Raw genomic sequence first — 22,090 nt, forward strand, 5'->3', positions numbered from 1 at the left:
TGTCATGATTTAGTAAGGTGGTGTTATTACCCCCATGTTTATGATAAAAACCTGAAGCTCAAAGAGGTTAAATAATTTGTGCAATGTAATAGTAGGTGGCAGAGCTGGATTTTAAGCTCAAATCTGTAAGAATCAAAAGTTTACTGCAAAGATCATGGCTTTGTAGCATTTGAGACCAGGCTAGCAACTTACCTGTGTCATTTGTAAAAACGAAGACATTAGTTCCTACCTTGCAGTATAAAAATGAAATGATCCATGTGAAAGTGTCAGTGCAAGGTAGGGGCTTAATAGCTTAATAAATAGAGTCTCAGCCTTCAAGGTACAATATAACTTTTCCCATATTTTATCTTATACTCGCTCTATGAATTAGGCAAAACTTTATTGCCATTTTACACATGGAGACATTGAGGCACAAGAAAGATTAAGTGAATTACCCGAGGTTCCACAGCAGATGATGGCATATACTAAACATCAGCCTCCTAAGTCTCAGTCCAGACTTTTCCTACAACTAAGTTGTCTTTAAGTAGTTTTTATTTTTCAGCAGAAAGGGAAATAAATATGCCTGTAAAGGGAAAGGATACAGAGTAGAAATTCCATGAATGTTGGAGCCAAATAAGCTTGGTCTTCAAATCGTAGCCTCACTGCCTACTGTGTGACTAAGCCAGTTGATTTCTCTGAGTTTCAGTTTCTTATCTATTAAATAGACATAACGAAGATTTCTTTGTGAATTGCCCATAAAGTGTTTAACTGTACCTGATACCCAGTTGGAACTTAATGAAGAAAGGCTACTATTTTTAGTGGAAATTATTACTATTTAATTATAATTTACAATTCTGCATTTATAATTATCCTTCACTCAATGAACACAACATAACGTCTAAGACATCTGGTATTGTGCTGGGTTGTGGGGCCACAAAGATGACTAAAACACGTACTTTGCATTAGCACCTCACCATCAATAATTCCCTGCAACATCATATCATATGAGATAATGTTGTATTAAATGTACATTACTAGTTTTCACTTATTTTTAAGATTTTTTTTACACAGTTTGCCCGATTTTCTCCCTGGGGATAAGAAAGTCAGAACTGCCTAGCTCAAATATACACAGTATGTGTAGGGTGAGGCTCTGCTTTTAGCTTCCTGGGGTTCCTCTAGTATCTTCATGCTTGTGATTCTCTGAAGCATGCAGACAAAAAGAAGGTGGGGCTGGAGGTGTATGTGCTGGGCTGACCACTGCCCTTTCTGGACTCCTCAAATTATCACTGTATTAGCAGCATGTTACTTATGTAAAATTAGTTTAGCCTTTCAAGGCTCCTTTCCTGTATTTATCATAGCCATATCACATATGCATTTTATGATATTTATTTCACAGTCAGACTATAACTCTCAGGCATAACTCACCTTTTTTAAAGAAGAGAATGAAAAATGAAGGCAAGAAATTGATGCTCTCTCTCCTTCCTAGGAAGTTGTAAAGCAACTGGTTGAATTCACTCTACAAACCCATGTGAACATTCAGTGTAAGATCTTTGTGATCAGTGTAAGGTCTCATGGTTCCTAGCTATTAAATATAACTATGCTGATAAATAATTGGATTAGAAATATGGCCTTTTTGCAGCTCATCTTAAGCCCAACCCAAACTGAAGCCCACATCTCATTCATAAAAAGGGATTTTCAGCAAGGGCAGAAAATGAATGAAGTTCAAGAAGTCATTTACTCATTCACTGAACAAATTTGTTTTTGGAATATTAACATTGTTTCGGAATATTTACATTAGGGAGGATAAACTGTTGGGCAGAAACAGGCACTATGAACCTCACAGTCCAAGAAGAGACAAACAAAGATATAATCACACAAATAAGGATGAAATTAGACCTTTGATGAGAGCTAGGAGAGCTCTGTGGTTCTGTGGGGGCCTACAAGAAGCAGAATGGATCTAGTCAAGGAGTCAGGAAAAACTTACAGGGATAATGATGACTGAACTCAAACCTGATGAAAACAGTGGAGGTTAATTAGCCAAAGCTAGGGAGAATGAGATAATGGTCAGAACAGCTGGGAGAGAGCGAGGAGATGTGGCACAAGGTAAGTTTGAGGAACGAGTCACTTATGGTTTGATAGGTTATCCTAAGTTTTGTTGTCTGTCCCCTAAAAGCATTGGGAAGCGACACAAGAAGTGTTTTAAGCCAATGGCTTAGGGTCTGTTTTTGTTGTTTGTTTGTTCCTTAGCTTTTGAAGGTGTGAGATATGGGCTTAAGTTTATATTTTTAAAAGATCACTCTCCATAGTGACGAGACCTGGATTGAAGGGGAAAATTGATGCAAGATGACGGTTGAACTCTGGTGGTAGAAAGAAGAAGAGATTAATGAAAAGCTCTCAGGCCTGTAGACTTACGTTCCTAGTGCACAGCTTTCTCCAGAGGAAAGAAACGTCGGTTTTGAAAGTCATTTTTTGTGATGCAACCGAAAAGCCCCATTCATTTTAGGACATATGGTCACAGATGACAGCAGAGAAGTGACACGGTGACATGACTGCACATTCCAAATCTGTGCTTTAATTTTTAAAACTTAGAAGCTCAGAGCCACCACAGTGACTTAATGGAATCATTACCAACGGATAAGGAAATGTCATCCATTTGCTTTCCCTGATTCCACTTGGACATAGGCCATTGTTTCCACAAAGAGTGGCTTGGAGCCATGCAAGGTTTCAAGGGAAATTGGCCTTTCAGAGGGGCATACGAATAGATAATGCATATTGCCACCATAAAATCTCTAATGAATATTAAGGGTGGCTTTCATTTGTGGTGATTGAAAGGAACTCATAAATTCTCTCTCTAGGATGCGGGAATTTTTTCCTCCCTGTGGAGAGATTTAATGGATTTGCGGCATTCTGAATGATTTGGCAAGAAATCAGAGGTACCTGCGCAGTCACCCACAAAGGGCACTTAGTTTCTCGCATGTGATAGTCACCACCACAAAATATTTTCTGTAAGAACCCAGAATGATTGATGCAACCCACCGTAAGTCATGACAAGGTGTCACCTGAAAAACTGGAAAAAGAAGTGGTTAAAGACACCGCAGCTTTAAAAACAAATTTGACTTTTAGAGAAGGGTTATTTCCTTTTAGAAAAAAAAAAAAGTTAGACCTGCCACCTGCAAGAAATTTAGATCAGTTGTTTGTGGCGAGAGCCATCATATTTTGAAGCCCCTGAGAGCTCCTACTGCTCTCTGTATGGAGTAGATTAAACTGCTCCCACACAATGATAAATATATCGCAAAAAGCCATAACAGGAATACAGTAAGTTGTAGCAGTTAATGGTACAGCTTCCAGTTAAAACAATATTCTTAGGGTTTCTTTGGCCTGTTCCCATTTTATGCGTGCTATTTTTTGATAAGTTAATTTTTTTACATCTGCAGAATCAATATCTTTCAAAGCTTTACAGGATTGAAGAAGAGAATTAGAGGCATGAGTTCCAGGGAGTTTTGCTAGTTGTGTGGCCCTGGGTTAACAGGACACATTTTGAAAAGTGCAGAAATAATCTGTAATAACAGCAGATGAGGATTAAGATTAAAAATATCATCAGCTCTAAGTTTTCTGTACATGTGGAAGGAAAATGGGGGCATACTCAAAGCAGCAATTACCTAAAAGGTATTCAGATTTTACTATGGGATGTGGCAGATAGTCTCTTTTCACAAAAGGTAACTTTTTAATGCTTTTTAATGCTACATTTTCAGTACTTGAAGTCAAAAGAGTTCTGAGTAATTTCGTTTTGTTGGAGTAGTGTATTTCTTTGTGAGATGAATCAATGATCTTGCCTTTTCATTCCATGAATTAAATACTCTGAAGGAAGTTAACCTAAATATCCTGCATCCTATTTATATGAAGAAATTGTTCCTATAATTTAAGGCCCTGGGTTCCTTTTTCGACGCTGGCTTGCAAAGCGTGACTCAGTGGGGAAATTTTTCTAAGTGTAGACTTAGTTCTCAATTAGGTTTCTCTTAGGTGGGAAACTTCTTCATTTGGGAAGAACAAAGATTCTGAGTTGGAGGACAAGCCAGATAATATAGGTTATAATTTCCTTAGCTGTAAAATAAATGGATAAGACTAGGTAACCAGTAAGGGATCTTTCAGGAATAAATATTTATGAATCAACTTTGTGAAGGAATAAATAGCAGTTGAAGATTACATTAAGCCATTATCTTGGGGATAGGACATAATTCCCATGAAAATATTCCTAAACTTAGAGCCTTACATTTTAAAAGTTAAAATGGTGAAAACCTATTACCCAATTTTAAATAATTAGGCAAAGTATGGTGTTCTAACTTGAGTATCTTGTCTTTGCACACTTATTAGAACTCAATGCTGCTTGGATCTGAAAGGTTGATATAGTTTCATTTTTGAGAGGGACTTAGAGAGCTCATTCTAGATGAGAATCAGAAACTCTTGGAAACCTGAAGGTTTGAAGGAGAGAAATGACATTGGAAGAAAGAATTGCAGCGCATCTGATGTTTCCAAATAAAATATCTATTTCACAGTTTTGCTAGAATACTGTGTTCTGAAACTGTTTCTGAATGTGTGGTTCCATGAACCAAAGGCATCAGAATCACCTAAGGCATTCGTTACTAAGGTCTACCTATGCCAGACTTACTGAATTAGAATATCCAGGATGGACATTCTTTAATAAGTTCCACAGGCGATACTGTTATGCTCACCAAAGTTTGAGAATCACCTCTGAGTAGAAGAAAACCATTCATGATTCCCTGATTTTCCAATTTAATCTTCACTTCTCCAGAAAGTATTTTTGAAAAAAAATATATATGTATTTATATAAAGTAGATAATTCAATTTTCTGAAAGAGTGAGTAGGGCTCTGTGGATTAAGGAACTTCTACCCAAGTTCTGTTCCAGGGCCAAGCTGAACATTCAGTCAAAGTCTTCTGAATCCCATTCCTATAAGATAGTCATATCATCTTGTGGACCTCATGCTCAGAACACAGGAACATAATGCACCAGGCAGCCCTTGGGAACTCTCAGTACTCAAAGCCCTTATGATCACCCTGCATGAAAGTATACAGAGCCTCTAATGGGTACACCTGATAAATCCCCAGAAGTAGTTTTGTGCTTTCCAAGCTGACTTGGTTAAAACCCGTCAGAGAGTGTTTGGGACTTTTGATAAATCACAGAGCAGAAAAGTCCCCAGATAAAGGATATAACAAACTGCCAGACCACTTACCATACGTCTTCCAGATTTTACAAAATGCTTTTGAATATAAATAACTCTTTGATTATGACATAATCATAATTTTCCTTAGTAACTTTGTAAGTAGAATCTGATTTTCTTAATTGGATCATTGCTCTGTTCTTTTGAGCTTAACATCCAAGTTGGATTAAAAACCATTTGCCCAAGTCATTTTTGTGACTTTCTTCAATTTATGGGGTGCCTCTTTCCTATGTAGCCTTTCTCAATCCTCTTTTCTGCCAACTCCTCCTTCGTATGGATGTTTTAGTGAGTTGCCTTCCTATGGTTCTAGTAGTCATGGAACTCTCTCCCAACACTTCTGTATGACCTAAGGCCCCTAACACAAAATTCTACCCAATCACTGAGGAGCAAAAGTCATCTCCTGTCAGAGGATTAAAGAAAATGTCCAGTATTATTATGCAACCCACTTACTTTAGTAAGTATTTCCAATCTCATTTGGTCTTAATCCCTAAGTCCTAAAATGTTTGAACCAAGCTGATGGGTTTGGAAGGGATATCGAGGCAGTGTGTGTATGTATATGTGATTATGTGTTTCTTTACATCAGATAACATAACTCAAAAAGAAACATGTGAAAAAAGTTGTCTTTGATTCACCATGGCCAACCTTCTTCTGTCTTTATCTTTATTCCAAACCCGTAAATTGTAAGTGGCATTATATGATGGTAGTCGTATATGATTCAATAGGGTTTTTCTTTTTTTATAATGTTCCTTTAAATGTCAGAATAGGTTGTGGGAAATGAGAATCATTGGTGTTAAATGGTAACAAAACTGATGATTTTGAAATATTTATGTTAAAAGGCTTTTTGAAACTGAGTACTTAGCTTCTGTAATGTGCTTTTCCTGACAGTCTGCACCCCTTGAATATCCATATTCACCACAATTAGTAAATTTGATGGCTGTATTTATTGTGCATTAATTCAGTTCTGATGAAAGTGGAGAAAAGTCTCCTTTGACTAAAATACAATTGAATTTAAAGTCAACCAAAGGAACCGCAGTGCAAATGTGGTTGCTGCCAACGAGTTGTCAACCAAAGCAATAGTCTGACCTTTGTATCTGGGAAAATTATTAGAACAGCTAGGTTATATCTTTATCAGTAACAAAAATAAGACTAATTAAAAAGTCAGTCTGCGCATATGTAATTGGAAGTGAATAAATTATGGTATGTCTCCGTTCTTTCCATTGTCTAGACATATGCCTCACTTCCCACCCCACTGACAGGGAGACATGCTACAATGGCTTGCCTTTTGAAATTAAACACATCAGCCAATCATCAATATTTATTAAACCCCTAGTATCCATAGAAAATTTTTGCATTTTTAGTGTGGCTAGCCTTGTACTTAGAAGTTTTATAGCATGGGATAAGGGGAAGACATTAGACATTAATGGAAGGAATCCTGAGGTTAAATTTGGAATCCATGGCATACACAGTCACATTACTGTCTGATCCCCGGTTGCTTCTTCTGCATGGTGGGCAAAATATAGCCCTTATCCCAGACTTATTGCTAAAATGGTAAGAGATATTTTATGTGAAGGTGCTTATTTAGCTCTCTGCCTGGCATATAGATGGTAACCCCAAACCCCAAGAACCAATGTTAAAATGGAACAAATGCATATTTTAGAAAGCTGCATCTCAACACCAGTGTGGAAATTATAAATTTAGGGGTAAATGAGACATTTTGTTGAGCTCTTTACTTGCTTTTGAACTTTAATACTGTCTCTAAATTTCTCAGTATGGCTGCTGGTGTAAATGTCAATATGGTCAATAGAGGGTCAATAGTTGGGGATACTTTGAAGACTTCTGTAGGATACACATAGAGTAAAATGTGTTTTCTTGTTAGCTTTCCATGCCTCGTGGTGCATCCCTTCTGTTTTTCTCCCCTCACTTCTGCTCAATTTCAGTAATGTCTCCAGTTGCATTTAAATCCCTTGGAAGCCTGCGCGCCAAATGGTGAGTTTGTGCTTCTTCAACTTCTCCTGGCTCGATTTTGAGCTTACCGTGCTCTGCCTTCAATTTCCTTCTGTAACTGATCCTGAAAAATACTCCACTGGGGTCTTAGGAGGAAGGGGTAGTGTAGCAAGGCCCAGGAAAAGAAGTGCAAAATAGAAAGTAGGGAAAGGAAATAGACCAGAAGGGACAGAGGACAAAGGTGAGGAGGTGGCCCATTCTGTAGTTATAAAACCAAGTTTTATATGCACAGCTAACTACCAAAGAAATGAGAGGTGTTGCTTTTGGCAGGCAATCTTCTCCCTTAATTTGCTTCGAGTTTTATTTTGCATAAAGGGTTTGGCTCTGTAGGTCAGTGGAGTCAGTCATGCCTGCGTTCAAATCTCTACTCCTTGTTAGCCTTTTGACTTTAGGTGAGTTAGCTGTTTTGTGCCTCAGGTTCCTCTTTATAAGTGAAGAGATAATAACAGTTTATAATATAATATAATTAATATAATATAATATAATATAATCTTAACAGTTGTTAAGATTAAATGAGATACAGTGACCTATAGCTGGGTATCAGTAAATATTTGCTCATTTTATTCTTCCAAGACGTCACTCTTCTTGTCTCTTCTGTACTTTAATAACAAATTAGACTGAATAATGTGAGTATGGGGCATTGTGGCTTTTTAACTTATAAACAATATTTCTCTGTCTATATATCCATATAACTCTTCTTTCAAGTCAGTGTTTTAGAGGCATCTAAATTCTTTTTAGATTATCTGATTTAAAAGCAAATGCATGGGTTCAGAAATAGTAATTTTCTTCCTCCTGAAGTCCAGGTAACATATGCAAATGAAACATTTTTTTCTTTAATGGAGATATTCTCTAGTGCTAGGTACATAGTAAGCACTAAAAAATGTATTTGGAGAAAGGAATGAAAAAAATGAATGAATACCAGTGGGTAAATGTATCTAACGTGACCACCCCATGTAGATACAGGGTATTTTTTGTTTACTTTCACTTCCATTCTTAATTGTGCCTGTATCACTTGCTCAGCCTTTCCCTATTTAGGTATTTCAACCACTACTGGTACTGCCACAAATATTAATTACAGAGAGGATACCACTTTTATCCACAGCCCCTCGCAGATATTCTAGATCTGTTTTTCCTTGGAGGAAATGTGTTTTACAGAATAAGAAACTATCACGCAATACTGATTAAGGCTTCCAACTTCTCTAAAAAGTAATTTTGTAGGAATCACTAGGTACAGAACCCCCTGTTGTTCGTGTACCCACAGTTTATCACTGAAGAAGAAGTCGTGTGGCAACGGCACAGCACTATATTTGTCCCACAAGTGAAAAGACTCAGGCTCTAGATCACTGCTGCCATTAGCTATCTCTGTTTCCTTAACTTAAGGCTCTTCATCTTTCTGAGCCTTAACTTTCCCAAGGGAATATTATAATTTTATATGTCAGTGTTCAAGACATCCAAATACTAAGTTGCATACACAAGTGTTCTATGTTTATTTAGGAAGAGTCTTAATTTAACAATCTCGTGATTTTTAAATTTATCATACTATGTACTTCGTGTTTAAAAAAAAGGGAAGTCATGTTAAATTGCTCCTTCAATATAATACAATCAGAAACATATGTACTTTACCTGTTTGGTTATGCTATAAAATTAATATATATATTTTTAAGTAAGCTCCACACCCAATGTGGGGCTTGAACTCAACAACCCCAAGATCAAGAGTCACATGCTATACCAACTAAGCCAGCCATGCACCCCAAAATTAATATTTCTGTGACACCAATGATCATATTCAGTACATGAAAGTTATTGAGACATGTTTTATATTCATCAAATTATTTACTCATATATGCAAGTACAACATGATGTGTCTCAGGAGATTATGATGAAATGGCAGAATGTGAATCAGAATGCCTTAACATTGTCTTCTTGCTCTCTAGTGAATTCTATCCCTTTGGTAAAGATGTATCACTTGTAAAGTGTGTGTGTGTGTGTGTGTGCGTGTGTGTGTGTGTGTGTGTGTGTGTGCATTTACATTGCTTGAAATACTGAAAACATACTCAAACCTTCTGTATTTATAATAGGATCTATTTAAACCATTTAAGATCAGGGGCGCCTGGGTGGCTCAGTCGGTTGAGCGTCCGACTTCAGCTCAGGTCACGATCTCGCGGTCCGTGGGTTCGAGCCCCGCGTCGGGCTCTGGGCTGATGGCTCAGAGCCTGGAGCCTGCTTCCGATTCTGTGTCTCCCTCTCTCTCTGCCCCTCCCCCGTTCATGCTCTGTCTCTCTCTGTCTCAAAAATAAATAAACATAAAAAAAAAAAAATTTAAACCATTTAAGATCAGAAATAGCTAAAGGATATATAGCCTTAGAAGTGTCAGAGGTTTGAATGCCACCTACTCCAATTAAAAAGTCATTTGTTGGGGCGCCTGGGTGGCTCAGTCGGTTAAGTGTCCGACTTCAGCTCAGGTCATGATCTCACGGTCCGTGAGTTCGAGCCCCGTGTGGGGCTCTGTGCTGACAGCTCAGAGCCTGGAGCCTGCTTCAGATTCTGTGTCTCCCTCTCTCTCTGACCCTCCCCTGTTCATGCTCTGTCTCTCTATGTCTCAAAAATAAATAAACATTAAAAAAAATTAAAAAAATAAAAATAAAAAGTCATGTGTTTGTATCAAATTTGCCAATTATCACTGCAATTCATAATATTTCTAGGAAATACACTTAACAGAAACAACAGGTGTACTCCAGCATCCCTAGTATTGATCTTAGTGTATGTTTCTTCACAAGTTTTTACTTGCATAGGAATGGACATTTCAAAATATGGATATAAATCAGTTTGTCCAATTAAGATAAAGATCAAAGAAAACCATTCTGGGAACTCAAATGGCTTGCTACTGGAAAATTAATTTTATTCATCTCATGGTTATGAGATTTTCAACTGAATTATATTTTTTATCAATATCAAAATATCAATATCAAAATCATTTAAAGTGTCTGTATCATCATATTAGTACTACTATCATTTTTCATTGTGACCTTCCCATCACTAAACAAGGTAGTCTGGCAGTATGAATTTCAAAGTGTGCCACTTCCTTATCCAGGTAACATTATACAGAGAGGAGAGCTTCGCTGTAACATTTTGAACCAAACTAAGAGAAGAAGAGTGACCTTTTCTCCATCCTTTTTGTTTGTTTCATAGATGAGGCAATCCTAAGTATAGTGGTCAAGAAGCTTTGGAAATTTTGCAGATTTTCTCCATTCCTCTTCTCCAGTCTACGCTCCACATTTCAGCCAGAGCTTTCTATCTAACACACAACTGGTTGGGTCACTCTCTTGTTTCGGCAATAGTTCTTCAGTAATTCCCACCCCATACAAATGTATCCTGTCATTACATTGAAATCTATACTCTTTAGTATGGCGTATTAGTTTCCAAGGCTGCCATAATAAAGCAGCACCAACTGGTGGCTTAAAACATAGATATTTTACTGTCTCACCGTTCTGGAGGTTAGAAGCCACAAATCAAGGTGTTGACACAGCCATGCTGTCTCTGAAGCTTTTAGAAAAGGATTCTTCTGGGGCATCTGGGGGACTCAGCGGGTTAAGCATCCAACTCCTGATTTCAACTCAGGTCACGATCTCACAGTTTGTGAGATTGAGTCCCACGTGGGTCTTTGCACTGACAGAACCAGAGCCTGCTTGGGATTCTCTCTCTCTCTGTCTCTGTCTCTCTCTCTCTCTTCCTCTCTCTCTGCCCCTCTCCCACTTTCTCTCTCTTTCAAAATAAATGAGTAAACAAGAAAAAGAAGAAGAAAAGGAGAATTCTTCCTTGACTCTTCTAGCCTCTCGTACCCCAGGTGTTCCCTGGCTTGTGGCAGAATAACTCCAATTTCTGCCTTCATTTTCACATGGCCATCCTCTGTGTGTGTGTGTGTGTGTGTTTCTACTTAGTCTTTGCTCTGTGCATGTGTGTGTCCACATCTCCCTCTTCTTTTAAGGACACTGGCCATATTGGACTAAGAGCTTACCCTATTCCAGTTTTCAGATTAACCAGCTATATCTGCAGCAACCCCATTTCCAAATAAGGTCACATTTTGAGGTACTGGGGGTGTAGATTACAATGTAGCTTGTTGGGGGAAGATACAATTCAACCCATAACACATGTCCTCCAAACCATTCATGGTCTGGCTTTAAACCATCTGCCAGCCCCATCATCTGTCTTTCTCTTTGTTCACCATACACACTGGCTGTAAGAAATTACTCCTTATGTCCACTCCAGGATAAACACTCTCATGCCTCTGATCCTATCATATACTCTTATCGTTGCTAGCATGTTTCTTTTTTCCTTGTCTGCCCAGAAAATTCCTATTTGGCTCACTATTACCTCAAGCATTGCTTTCTTGGTGAATTTTTTCCCTATTTCTCCACACAAATTAGCAATATTTTTTTCTCAATTTTTTTCTCCACACATTGCAACTTGCACACATACAGAATGTGTTACATTGGATTTTCATTGTCTCTTGGTCTGCCTGTAGTCCCACTAAACTGTAAATTCTTATAAGGCAGTGCCCAGGCCTTCCCATCTGGCAGAATGCCAAGCCCACTGTAGTCATTCAATAAATACTTTTTAAGCAAATAAATAGGAGGGGCTGTCCTCAACATCTTAGAATATAAGAATGGTAAGAGAATAACAAAAACAACATCTTATGTCTGTGAGGTATTCAAATCCCACTCAGTCTTCTTTCTGTCTACTTAATAGGTAGAGGGATTATACCAAGTTCTCCTCGCCAGTGCAAGAGTCAGTCACAGGAAAGGCCTTAAAGTATATTAAGGTTTTCCAAGATGGTGGCCAAAGCTGCAATGACTTAAAGACCAGCGACAGATGTCTAGTTTCCAAACTGGTACCTTCTTGAGGTGGTACTGTGTAGTTTCTGTTCACCTACTGATCTTCAGAAGCGGATAGGACCTTTGCTGGTTGATAGAAAGAAGTTGGTTTTGCATGAACCATATGACATACTTACTGATTGCACTAAGGACTAGAAACAACATCCACATTTTTCCTCTAAATATTTATCATGTAAAGAAAGTTTCTTCTCTCTTTCAAAGGAGAAGTGTTAGTTTTTGAAAGAAGATTCTCCACAGGATGAGTGGATAAGTCAAGCTGTAATATTCAGAGAATTCGAGGGCCAAGATTTTAGTGGAGATGGGACCAATATAATTTCTTTCAACAGCTTGTAAGGAGATATTTTGTTTCAATGAATGTTTTTTAGGAAAGCTCATCAACTCAGAATTTGAAGTTCTGGAATCAGAGGTTGAGTTGATAGAAGAGGAAATTCAAATAATCAGTTTCCCATATGCATAAAAACAGGATAAGTACTTCATAGGAAAGCTGTTTAGGTAAGATAATTTATGTTAAAAGGTGCTCAAACTTTAGGAAAGGATGTTATATAAATCAACAATAGATCATTATCATCATTAGGAGGTATGTTGATATATCTATCTCATGTGTTTCTCCATAAAGGAGAAAGTATTTTATAAAGTGGTTTATAGTCTGTATATTTCAAAATTTTTTGCAAGATGTTTTTCTCATAATGTCTAATTAAACAATTATTCTGCCTGCCATAGTCCTTTTAGGGGTATGAATTCTGAGATTTTGATCCTGATACTTGTCAGTCCAAGGAGGTGGCCCCTAACCTGTGCAAACCTGTAGAGTTTAGTTTGTTCATTCATCCAACAAACATTTCCTATGCTTCTCTCTGTGCCAGCCTCTGCCTTTGAAGTAACCAACCAACCAAACAAACAAATTCAATGGTGTCCAAACACAGAGAGAAGACAAACATGGCCAGGTCAGAGAAAAGAGGAGAGTGGCATAGAATAGGCAAAGGCCATAGATGTTCAGGGTAACACTCCCATGTTCTGGTCATGGTAAAGAGTATGGAATTTGTTTTAAGTGCATTTGCAAATCCACAGTTAAATGTTCATTCCCCAATCTAAGTGAAAGTAGAAGTGAGTTCCCCTGTAGAAATTTCCCCTGGTTGTTGGCAGGGGATAAACAGCATACTCAAATATCATTATAACACGTGACAATGAGAGGACATCATGCGCGGGCTTTGGAAATCAGAGGTTGAACATGTTACCAGGAAGTTGGGACACACTGTGACCACATCCCAGAATGAGGGTGGGGTTTGAATCCCTAAGAATCTCATGCTTTTCTACCTTAGTACTTGAAGGAGAAAGAATGAAAGTAGCCTTTGTTAAGACCTTCTTTGTGTCGGGAATTGTATACATATTTATATGTATATATAAATACTGTTATGAGTAAATATTATTTTACCCTTTTACCAGTGAAGAAATTGAAACTTTGAGAGATCAAAGGTTTGGCCCAAGTTTATGTAGCTTGTCTGAGTTCAGACCTACATCAGTCCTCTAAAGTTCACATGTTCTCAGGACACCTGAGTGGCTCAGTTAGTTAAGTGTCCGACTTTGGCTCAGGTCAAAATCTCGCAGTTTGTGAGTTCAAGCCCCAAATCAGGCCCTCTGCTGACAGCTCCAAGCATATATGGAAACTGCTACAGATTTTGTGTCTCCCTCTACCCCTCGCCTGTTCACACTCTGTTTCTCTCTCTCTCTTAAAAATAAACACTAAAAAAACTTAAATGGCATATGTTCTCATCACACCACAGGGCCCCCAAGGATGGGTGGTATGAGGAAAATCAGACCCCAAGGCAGGCTTGCTCAACAGAGGACTAGTCACCAGAATGTTTATTGTAGGGACCACTTTGGGTGGTTGGAATTCTGTGCCATTGAAAATAAACAGGGAATCCAATTTTCTCTCCAACCAGATATTAGTTTCCAGTTCATCTGTCAGTTTTCTCTGGCTACTGGGCACAGATATTAACTTGGGTCTTTGGCTGACCAAATACTACTGATCGACAAGGAAACCAGACGTTTCTTTCGTTTCTTAAAAGTATAGCCTAAAAGTTGTGGAAAATTTTCTTGATTGAAAGGAAAATAGAATTGAGCTGTGGGTAACATACTTGTAAAATCCTGTAAATGATCACCTGATCTTTCCTTTCCTAGAAATGACAAATTCAGAGGCTTTAAAATTAGAATACAGGGGGGTTTCTGAAGAGCCGTGCCTCACTGCGGCTTCACACTTTACATGGAAACCTTACTTTATGTGGGTTGGGTCATGGAAAGCAATGTGTATCTATTTACAATGTACTTGATCTCCTAAGAAGCTCTCCCATTACCCTTTGTATTAAGAAGAAAAGAAGGAATTTCATCCAAATGAACACACACACACACTCACACACACATATATACCATGTATATATACACACATATATACACGTATATGCAAATGTATGTGATGTGTGTATAAGTATATATATGACACTATGAAACTTGGTTTTGCCGTGTAAACATTTTTATATTAAAAACATCCACTGCAATCACATTCTATTTTTTCTTTCATAATTAAACTGACATGCAATTAAAGTATTTCATGTTATACTGTAGCCAAAGTTGAGGGAATGAAGATCACATAAAGGATTTTAATTATTTAAATAGATAAGGTATACAATTACCATCTCCTACAGCTTTACAGTTTTAGTGCAGATTCAAATGGTAAGGTCTGAAAAACAGTCTGGTAACTCTTGAATTGGCTGTAAATTTTTCTGATGAGTGAAGAGAGAAAGGAAATAGAAATGACTTCGTTCTTCCAGTTTAAAAATAGGTTTTCTGAGGAAAGGAACTCATATATATCTCTTCAGCAATATTTTATTAATTGCATTTTTCTTCAGTAGGTGAAGACAGGAAATCATGGTCTATTGATCAGCACAGTCTACCTTCCTCTTGTACTTCTGGGGAAAGAAGTACGAATTAAGCAGGGGATTTTAACAGCACATGTGATGTGCACAGTGTTCAGATAAAAGTTCATTAGAAAACACTTTTGTGCAAAGTTAGTTCAAGTGGTTTGGTCAGTTTTTGGTCGGAATTTCCTTTCGGCCTAATGAGATATGATTCAGGTGATACTGAATTATAGACTTAGTTTAAAAATTACTTTGAAGATTTTTTTAATGAAATATAAGTTTTTTTATTATTGTTTTATACTGTCTATAAAGAATTAAAAGGCAAACTATTTCATAAGATACTGTATGTCTGTGCTTATGAAGAATCTGAAAATGTCTAGAGAGCACAAATACTTAAATGTGAGAGTGGACTTGACATGGAAAAGCTTCCTGTTTGTGGCCTGGCTTCTTCCTACCATGTCATACCAGTAGCCATGTCCTATGTATACCTTAGAATTCGTAAGGTAGGAGTAGTAGTGACAGGGACTGGTTTTTTGTAATTAGATATATGTTCCATATAATTAGGATCGTGGCAAATAAGATAAAGAGACTCAAATCAATCTTTCTTTCTTTCTTTCTTTCTTTCTTCTTTCTTCTTTCTTCTTTCTTTCTTTCTTCTTTCTTTCTTTCTCTTTCTTTCTTTCTTCCTTTCTTTCTTTCCTTCTTTCTTTCTACTTTCTTCCTTTTCCTTTCTTCTTTCTTTCTCTTTCTTTCTTTCTTTCTTTCTTCTCTTTCTTTCTTTCTTCCTTTCTTTTGAGATGGGTGAGGGGAGAAAGGGAGAGGGAGAGAAAGAATCTTAAGCAGACTCCATGCCCAGCACAGGGCCTGACATGGGGCCCAATGAAGGGCTTAATGAGAGGATCTCTCAGGATTGTGAGATCATGACCTGACTTGAAATCAAGTCAGATGCGTAACCGAATGGGCCACTCAGGTGCCCCAAGATGCAAATGTTTTAAAGGACAGAATGAAAGAAGAGAGTCAGAGGTGATAAAGATGTGAAGAAACAGAGTTGGCACAACTAGACTTTGCCTAAATGTAGTATATTATCTCCAGACGTTTATCAGAAAGATGAAAATCCACACCAACAAATACACTCGGTAAAAAGATGTGAGGAGAGATGCCAGCTAGAGTTTGGGACCATAACGAGTGAATGGAGGACTGGAGCAAGTGTCAGTCTCAGGACCTGCAGAAAAGGATGCTTCAGCGCAGTGAGGCAGCATACACCAAAGAGCCACGAAAAGCTGCAGCGTTTGAGAACTGCAGGGAAGCTCCTCCCTCTCCCCCACAGCCCTTCCAGGACACAGAATGATTATTACCTGCCAAACCCGAATGCTCTCGGAGAAGAGAACTCCAGAAACTGCCATCTGGGGTCTTCTGCTGAAAAAACTTCCTCGTTGCCCAGTCACCTCATAAGCCCACCCATTTACAGAGCCAATAAGGATTTTCATACCATGCTGTTAGTGATGTACTGACAGCCAAAGGTAGCTAGACCTTTAAAGAGCGCCTCAGAGAAGAAAGACAGAGATCAAAGCAGACAGAAGAAAGAAGTCAGAGACCAAGATAAATAAAGGGACAGAAGGGAAACAACTAATGACAATTAATGACCTCAGAAAAAGAACATATTTCATGTATGTATTTAGTTCTCAGTGTCTAGTACATGCCAGATGCTTAGTTGTACTAAGTTTATAATAATGTCTAACATAATGGTCACAGTATTCTCTCTGAGGTATGCAATACTGCCAAGTCCATTTTATAGAAAGGCCAAGGAACTTTCCAAAGACATCCTACTAAAGGTAGAACCAGGATTTGAAATGAGGTAGCCTACTGTGTTCAAAGGTGCACCCTCTTACCCAATACGTTTTACTACCTAATCAAGGATTAAAAACAGAATGTTTTTCAAAACCCACTTTCTTTAGTTTTAATAATATATTATTATTAAAATATAACCAGGAAATAAAAGGTGAGACCTCGAAAATAACCTGTATCTGTCTATGCTGCACTCTTCCCCTGAGTGAATCATTATACTCAGGGCTGTGTTCCTTACTCTTTCCTTTTTTTTAAAGTGTGTGTGTGTGTGTGTGTGTGTGTGTCTTAAAGACAACCATACTATATGTAATTCCTTTGGGAATGTTTTCTTTTCATTTAATATTATATTTTTAAGATTATCCACATGGTTGAATGACAGTTGATTTCATTAATTTTTACTGCGGTATTAAAAATAAAAAAGAACAGAATGTTATAAAAAGAACAATCAGAATGAGCTTTGGCAAAAATAAAATATTATAGCCAAAAATATTTATTAGATCGTTAGTAGAAAAAATAATGGAATTTCCTAGAAGGTAAAAAAAAAAAACAACAAAAAGAACAAAACAAAGAAAAAGAAGTAGAAACAGAGAAGTACAAAAGAATATGCATATCAATCCAGGATGTCTAACATTGGATTAATTAGATTACCAGAAAGAAAGAACAAAGAGAGATGAAGAATTTATTAAACAAACACAGACCAGAAGGTGTGTGTTTCCATTTTGAAATGCTTCATGAGTTTGCATATCACCCTTGTGCAGGGGCCGTGCTAATCTTCTCTGTATCGTTCCAATTTCAGTACACTTGCTGCTGAAGCGAGTATGTGTGTTTCCATTTTGAAAGAACCATTGAATGAACAGTAGAGGGGATGAAAAAATAACCCATATCAAGGCACATAATATGAGATTTTAGGACATACCAAGCATAAAGGGGAAATACAGTTAGAGACAGGGAGTCCATATGCAATAAACCAGGAATCACAATGGCATTAGACTTTTCAGTAACAACTCTGGAGGCTAGAGGACAATGGAGAGTCCTTCTAAATTCTAAGGAAAAATAAGGGTAGAATTCAATTTTAGGTCAAAATAGCATCCACATATGAAGGATCTACAAGGACCTAGAACACTGCCATTTGGGAGGTGTGTTTTAGCAAATGAGAAAATAGACAAGTATGATGATGTGAGACTCAGGCCACAGAGTATCCAAATCAAGAGAGAATTGAGAAGTTCCATTTCAGCCTTAGTCATGTATACTTAGAGAATAACCAGACCCCTTTGGAACAGAGAAAAAAATAAACCCGAGATGTTTGAGCATTTGAAATTACAAGTATGACATCTATATTTAAATATTCAAAACTAATCAGTTGATAGATTTGTTGGGGCATTTATCTGGGATATATTAATAATTATACATAGGGAATCAACTATTAAAAAAAGGAAAGTAATCATGAGCTCTAGAAATGGACAAAAAATTTAAGCATAAAGCACTAAACACAATTTGAGTTAGCCACAGACAATATTTACAAAATAATAATGACTACTGATTTAACTAAATAATTATAAGGGAGTTGGGGAGTGAAAGAGTACAAAATCCTCAAGGATAAAAATAGGAATCAGCAGGTAATGTCTAATACTCAAATAAGTTTGGGCCTATCACAGAAAAACATGAATGTACACAATAAGAAAAATGCTTTTAATACTAGAGGGAGTCAGGAAAAGAACTACTAGAAATTCTGGAAGTATACAGGGAAGCTTCTGTTTTTTTGTTTTTTGGTTTTTTAATTTTTACAGAACTTCAAATGGTATTTAGGTGTGTTGAAGGGAAAAGTATTATAGAAATGTGAAAATCATGACGATAATTTAGATGTGACCTTGAAGCAAGCAGAAACTGGTGAAATTAAGAGTCAAAGATTAAGAGAATAATACATAAATTTTAGAAACATAAATTTGGGAGCTGTTGCTCCAGATCGAGGAGGAAAAAAAATGTGCTTCTGGTAGTATCTTCACAGATAGCATGAGTTTATAGATGAAAAGTATCAAAAGTCATCTTTGGGGTACTTCAGAATATAGGTAATTCCATAAAGTGTGGATGAGTCTAATTTGTACTCCTACCTTGATTTTTACACGTGTGAAATTATTAGTAAAGATAGCATTGAGGGGCTCTTAACTCTTCTTAGAGTCACAAACAAGGTAGCTTGGGTTGGAGAAGGAAAATGACGTGGTAGCAGGTATTCCTGTGGTGCTGTCTTAATTAAAGAGGGTTCTAGATGGGTTGCACAATTACTGATTTTAAATTATTTTATAAACATAATGATTGAAACACTGTCTCCCACTCAGCCTTACCTTCTTCACATCCGTTACCATTTGGAACCTAATCCCCGAAGAAATCACTCCCATTTTATGGCAGGTCTTTAAATATGCCAATGCATAACTATGATAGAGAATTATGGTTATGAGCTGAGGCTTTGGTTTAAATCCTGATCCCACCACTTCCAGCTAGGTAAACTGGACACCAAACCTAACTTCACTTGGAAATTGAGGTTGACAACGTTAGAACAGCTTATGGAGATTTTCTGAGGATTACTGGAAAATATGACTGAAGTACTCAGCATAATGGTAGCTGTATAATCGCTCAAAACTGATACTCATTATTTTTAACTTTGAAACTAAGATTACTCTATGAGTATTTATTATAACTTTGAATCATAAATAGATGAAATTTTATTTTATCATTACTAATGGTGACTACTTAGTATATATTTATAATCTATTGAATAATCTGAATAGTTTGCACTTATCTCAAACTAAGCTTCCCTAATTATTTTTGTCACTTTGGAACTGGTACACCCCACTTTTTGCTTACTAAGTCTTCTTTTATGTTGTTTTCCAACATCTTGCCATGCACAGATATGATCTAAGTTCTTTGTCTCTTTCAAGACAGTTTCTTACTGTATGATTCTTTACGTTCCCCATTCATTTTAGATCATTGGTCCTTTTTGTTTATCTCATTCCTCTATTTCTTCTACAACCGAGATAATGAGATAAGATTCTCAATTATCTTGTGGGAAATTTAAAATATGAAATAATGTTGCAGGCCCAGGCTCTCTCTCAAGAGACTTCCCAGGATCTCTAGGGCCTGACCAGATGCTCTCCTATCTCAGAAGGATAATGTTTGAGCATACCAAGAGTGGATCCTTTTTTGGGACATACTCTGATCAATCAGCATAGCTATTCATTAACTTATACTAAGAAATACGATTGCAGTGTCTCAGGTATTTGATGTCCGTATGAACAATACATTTGCCACCTGTGGGCAGACCTACCCAAGGAATTCACTCATCATTTCAAGGTTACTCTTTGAGTTCAAAATAAAAATAAAATAAAGAGAAGTAGTTAGAAAAAATATAGAAATAAAAAATAGAAAGTAGTTAGAAAAAATAAAAAAAATAGTAGTTTCATAAAAAATATGAAATCCAGCTAAAACTGCTTGATGCATCCATCTCCGCATGATGGATTATCTTGTTAGAGAATTAAGATACTCGAGGTTTACTGAAGCTCTCTTTCTTGAACCCAGGGGCTTGAGTGGGTACTACCAAATATTTTCTCTGTTACACTTCTTTCTCTATGTGGGGCAAAATAAATTAAGACTTCCTCCCACCTTCTAAGTGGTTTGGCCATCACCCCCATCACTGTTAATGAAGGTATGAGAACTCTGTAATAAAACTCAGTCAGGGCATCATATCACAAGGAGAAATTAATAGGTGAAATGTGAATTTCTCATATGGATTTCATATGGGTTCTTGGAAGAAAATTAATCCTTGGGATACATATGCTTAATTTCAGGCCTCCCTGAGAAAAACAAACCGCTATAGCTTCTTAACACGTGCTGTTAGTAGGATCAGAATTTTCTCTTCTCTCAAGTATCTCCTCAAAAACTCTTCGTCATTCCATAAAGCAAGTCCCTGGGAAAAGCAGAAAAGCCACTGTCAGACTTTTCAATTAGAAAGACATTAGAAGGGATTTCAAGAGCTTAGGGAAGGGGGTGGGTCCCTTACAGAAAAGGGTTAGTAAATAGGGACTCCAGAGACCCTGGTAAATGACCTCAGAGAGCTACGAAATGTAGAAGATTCACAGAAAATCCACCATTCTCCCCAGCCGCCCCTCCTCTTCATCCCCACTGTAGGTATGAGGGAATATCCATATCACGATTTCTCTATAAACACCCGAGTGTAAACAAGGAGGTGTTTTATCCATCATATTGTAAGAATAAGTCAACCCCAATAGGTTGTATATGGCTATGACTTTGAAACTACCAACCAAATTATTGAGTAAAGATCTGCAAGAACATCATCAGATCGATATGTGCCTTTGCTTCAAGAAATCCTGTGTAGAGTTGGAATTTGTATGGTAGTGTAGGATCTCCACTTCTAGCAAGCCATAAACAGGCAAGAACAGAGCAGCCCCACTGGGCTTCTTTCTATAAACTTTTCTTCCCCATCTGTAAAGAGAAACCTGCTCCAAGGAGCCAGAAAGAAAAGCAGAACTATCAAGTTTAATGTGTTTTCATGATTGACTCCTTCTTTTCTTTATCGTAAGTGACTAAAGTCTGTAGATCTACATGGAATACAATCCATTTTTTCTATAAGATAAGGATTCTATCTTACATTAAATATGAACTTCAGAGTTGTACTTCATGATAACAATCTCACTTCTCTTATTTTTCAAGTTCTTAGATGTTTCTCTGTTGTCCCCCTCCAACAATACATTTGAGGTATAGTCAGGAGTATTTTAGGTTATAGTTACTTAAATCGCTTTCAGTCATGGTTGCCCCAGTAACACATGGAAGCTTTAGATTTACTGTGACTAAGTCCACATGTTGGAGGTGTACACATTAAGGGGGTGTGGGGATTATTGTTCCATTTTAAAAGATTTGAAAACCCTCCTTCCATTGAAAAAAATATATGTGTCTTTAAAGTATAGACTAGGAGTAATCCAAACATTACAAATTTCAGTCTTCAACCTGATGACAGGGAACAAAGAGACAGAGGCCATCAGGCAATCAAGATATCAGAATGAAAGGCATCAGACCACATTTTCTTTTACCTATTCTTTTCTGATTTGAATTTGATAATTCATGTTGTAGCAATCCACCAATAAATATTTGTTGAACTACCGAAACAACTCTTTATAGTCACACTCTGTTTTCTCATTACATCTATATCCCAAT

The 22,090-nt window shown here is 37.2% G+C and overlaps 1 protein-coding gene and 1 non-coding gene across 5 annotated transcripts in view; one reads left to right on the forward strand and one right to left on the reverse strand.

Annotated features, from left to right (window-relative positions):
* The window catches only part of SAMSN1 (SAM domain, SH3 domain and nuclear localization signals 1), a 141,659-nt gene that overhangs the window by 66,816 nt on the left and 52,753 nt on the right, over nucleotides 1-22,090 (forward strand). The gene's annotated exons all lie outside the window — the stretch shown is intronic.
* On the reverse strand, nucleotides 17,581-17,683 carry LOC123576229. Its single transcript, XR_006701249.1, has one exon. It is a non-coding gene; the product is annotated as a U6 spliceosomal RNA (small nuclear RNA).

This window comes from Leopardus geoffroyi, chromosome C2, assembly GCF_018350155.1.
Source record: "Leopardus geoffroyi isolate Oge1 chromosome C2, O.geoffroyi_Oge1_pat1.0, whole genome shotgun sequence".
NCBI lineage: Eukaryota > Metazoa > Chordata > Mammalia > Carnivora > Felidae > Leopardus > Leopardus geoffroyi.